Here is a 4,452-nt window from a genome sequence, read left to right as displayed (position 1 = left end):
TGAAGACTAGTAAAATTTGTATGCTTGTAGATCATGAACAGAATGCTTTATGTGCTGGTTATATTGTTGAAATCATTCATGATGCTACTGAAAATTATTATGAGGGAGGAATACATGCTTGTAGGAGTTGCAATAATATCAAGTTTCCTCTCTATGTGCTTAAAGTTTTGAAGTTATACTTGTTCTGCCTTCCTATGCTAGTTGATTCTTGTTCCCATAAATTGTGTGCTCACAAAATCCCTAGGCATAGGAAGTGGGTTAGGTTCAAATGTGCTAGTCATATTCTTCATGATGCTCTCTTTATGTTTCAATTCTTATCTTTTATGTGAGCATCATTGAAATCTTCATGCCTAGCTAAAAGGCATTAAGGAAAAACGCTTGTTGGGAGACAACCCAATATTTACCCTTACTATTTTTGTGTGTTCTCATGATTAAGCTACTGTAGTAATCATGTATTATAGCTTTTGTTTCAATAAAATGCCAAGTAAGACCTTTGGGAAGACTTAGGTGAAAGTTAATGTGATCCTGCTGTAAAAAATAGAAACTTTGCGCTCACGAGATTCGCTGTCATTTTTTACAGAAGAGTGCGATTGAGTTGATTCTTTTTTCAGAAGATATAACGCCATTTTGAAATAATTGTCCTGCATAAAAATATACAAACCAACTTAATTGTTCTTTGACAAAAACAATATGTGTCAAAAATAGATTTAGATGGATTTCACCTGATATGTTAGGCCAGAAATTATCTGCCGCGGAGTTGATGATCACCACGGTGACGTTGATATCAATCATGGGCGGGTCGTAGATGCTCGCAATCCTTTGTGTGTGTACACTGATGAATATTAAGCCGCCGACAGTAACATCAAGTTGCATCTTCTAATTTGTCTCTGAACAGCTCAACACTTTGATCATAGGACGTAAGCACACCCATGTTCAGGGACATGTCTCTCACCACTGTTGAGCCTACACCCATAGCTGGGTCAGAGGAGTATGGCGGCTTGAGTTTACCTGGCCAAAACAGCGGAGACGGCGATTTTGCAGAAGAAGTGGCGTGACGAGATCGGGTCAAGACCGCTCGGTCAAGGCGGCTTAGCGGAGGAGCTCTGGCAGGGGGCGGCGGCGCCTTGAGGCAAGTTGCGGCGGCTCAAGGTAGAATCAGCAGGGCCGCCCGAGATGGCAGCTCGGAGTAGCATGGCAGCCAGCCGGCGCGCCGAAGATAGCGAACGTGCTGGGGGCGACCGATGAAGATGGAGACGAATTGGGCCACAGTGGCGGCTCGTTGCTGCTGCAGTAGTGACCCGGTGATGGTGAGTTTTGTGCGGTTAGCGAAACGGTAGGGCCGGCTTGCGGTGAGCGGACTCCGGTCGGGGCGGAGGCGGTAAGGGAAGCGGAGGCGGCTACTGCCGCGGGCCCCCGACAACTCAGAGTGAGGCCGAAGCGGTAACGACGGAAGGCCAGCGGCACAGCAGGGCCGGCTCGTCATTGGCAGCTTGGCGGCTTGATACAGAGCGGCTCCAAAGCAGGGCGGTTCACCCGCGGCGGCTTGTTGATGAGGCAGTGGCGACTCGGCGTAGGAGAGCTTGCAGGCAATTTGGGATGTTATACACTAGATCATCATTGCATATCATATTTATTGCATTTTGGTTGATCCTAGAAATTTTATGCAACTCAAGGACCCTTGGAGAGAGTTGGGGATTTCGTTATTTTCATATTTGAGTTGTCTCAAATTTTGAAAAATAGGATCATTTGATTTTATTTATTTTATCTTCAATTATTTCTATTACAAAAATAAGAGAGGGAATAAAATGACTTTCCCAAAATAAATAAATATTGGGGCTTTAATAAAAAAATCAAATAAGATTTTATTTGGTTTTATTTGCTATTTTATTTGAATTTAGGAAAAAATGCGCGTTTTTCAAAATTGCATTTAGGCCCCAAATAAATGTTCATCCTGTGCGGCTTGATTTTAGAAGCCGGGGAAAATTTATTTCGGAATTTTTGGAGTCCGTTTAGTATTTCTTTTGAGCGTAATTATTTAAAAAAAATGTCAGAACCGACCTTGGGCCGTAACCGGCCAGGACTCTCCTGGCCGGGCCTCTTATAAGCCGCGCCCCGCCCCTGACCGAAGCCCAAGCCACCGCTCCGCCCAAACCCTAACCCTAGCAGGCCCCGCCGCCGCCGCCACCGCCGCGCGCCGCGCCGCCCGCCGCTGCCCCGCCCCGCCGCGTCGTCGCCGCCGCCGCTGCCCCGCCGCCGCCGCTGCCCCGCCGCCGCCGCCCACCAGACCGCCGCCACCGCCGGAGTCGCCAGAGGTAGTTTTTTTAGCCTCCGGGTTTTTTCTCGAAAAACCATTCGGTTTTCCGATGGTTTTGCTCTTTTTTTAGTTTCGGTTTTTTTAAATAGATCGGTTTTCCGGTTTATTTAATTAGCGAGCGTTCGTCCGTTCGTTCGTTTTAACAAACGTGCGTCGTTTTTGTTTTTCTTGGATTAAATCCGCGATTTTTCTGATCGCGATTCCTGATCCGATTTTCGTTTTAGTCTAACTTTTCGCTCGTTTATCGGAATCAGGCAATTCAAGCGCCTGGAGTTTCGTCTCGAAACCCTCTTTCTGTTTAACCAACTTAAACAAGTTTTTGCCACTGTAAAAATTGCCTTAGATCCAGAATAGTAAACGAAGCCTGTTTCTTTTGCCGTTTGTCTTTCGTTGCTTCGTTCGATTTGATTATTTTTGCCAACCGGAGTTCTTAAGTTGAACTTTCTGGTTAGACCTCTTATTTGAGTTTTACCTGTGCATTAGTTGAGTACTTATTGTATGCTTGTTTGTTTGCGATAGAGTATCCGGAGTGCGCCGCTTGTTACTTCGAATGGCTAGGTTTCCCGGATCATCAGCAAGGCAAGTAACACTTTGATCATGCTTTCCAACTACCCAGTTTTATTGCATTAGATCAATCCTCACACATTGCATGATTAGGATCTAATTAAATTGTGGGTTGGGAAGTAGATGAGGTAGAACCTATTACCTGTTATTATCAAACCTTTGGGAGTTACTTCTACGTTTGCTTATTATGCCATGCTATGCTAGTAGACATGGATTGGGTGAGTGTATCCATGACAGATGTGAGATTGTTAATTAATGGTTTACTTAAGGTGGAAACTTAAATACACATCTGGGTGGACTGAGGCACCTGGGTATTCCAGGATTGCCTGTTTTTTTATGGACCGCCACCCAGGCTCAAAGGGATCATGAGATTATTCATGCTAGAAACTTCCGTGTGCAGCCACAAGCTATTATGGGCTCTAGAATAGTTGACTAAGTTGTGCGAACTCTTACAGTGGTAGACTAGCAGATGTAGGGGAAAGTAGGTGTAACGGTCTACCCGATCATAAGGTGCTAGCGCTTCTGAAAGACTATGTCTCGGTCATCCGTTTCTCAAACACCATGTAGTGCGAGAAAACAAACGAGGCGATCGAGTCTTGTGGGGAAACGTGCGCAAACCTCTGCAGAGTGTATAAACTAATCATGATTAGCCGTGTCCCCGATTATGGACATCTTGAGTATCTAGTACCTGGATTATCCTGTGAATCCCAACATGTTACTCTAATTTAATTTTGTTGTGTTGTGTTTAATGATGATGCTTAATGGGGATTGAGAATGCTGTCAACCATACTCAATGTTTAACAACTACCATGATAGTTAAATAAATTTATTCCTTTGCAGTAGGGAAAAATTGGCTTTACGCAAAACTGTAACCATAGAGCTTTCCACCAGCCAAATATGCATATAGAATAGCTGTTTCATTCCATTACTCTCTATGTGTTACTTTGCCAGCATATTCCATGTGCTGACCCATTTTGGGCTGCAATGTTAATGTTGCAGACTTCTCAGATGACGATTAAGGAGTTTTTAGGTCGTGGTTCTATACTCAGTGATGCCGTTGGAGTTGATGGACTCACTAATCTTCCATGCCTTCCGCTGTTATCGTTATTAGATGGACTTAAGCCATATTTATTGTAATAAGTTCTCTTTTGAGACACTCGATGTAATAAGTGTGTGATTGCTACTCTGTTATAAATCCTTCAAGTACTGTGTGGTGTCAGCATTACTGATCCAGGGATGACACCTGAGAACAGAGATTGGACCGTTTGAGGTCTGGTCGCTACAAGATGGTATCAGAGCACATGCTGACTGTAGGACACGACCACTAAGCTAAAAACCTAGATCACTACTCACTCTCTTCTCTTTCTAACTTCTCATCTTTTCTTCTCTTTTAGGATGGCGGATGCAAGGAACAAGTTCACTCAACTGGATGAAGATACACTCTTTGGACGCCACTTGAAGGAAGTCACTAGGTACCTAAACATAGGAGTACCAAGCTTCACCGGAACCTACAACGCCACTTTACCTGAAGAAGAGCGCTGGATGATTGAAGTTCAAGTTCCAGGAAGGACGTT

Source organism: Triticum urartu, chromosome 6A (genome assembly GCF_056163025.1).
Source record: "Triticum urartu cultivar PI428250 chromosome 6A, HENAU_Tu73, whole genome shotgun sequence".
In the NCBI taxonomy this organism is placed as follows: Eukaryota; Viridiplantae; Streptophyta; class Magnoliopsida; order Poales; family Poaceae; genus Triticum; species Triticum urartu.
The sequence above is the reverse complement of the archived record's forward strand: the minus strand, read 5'-3'. Positions refer to the sequence as shown.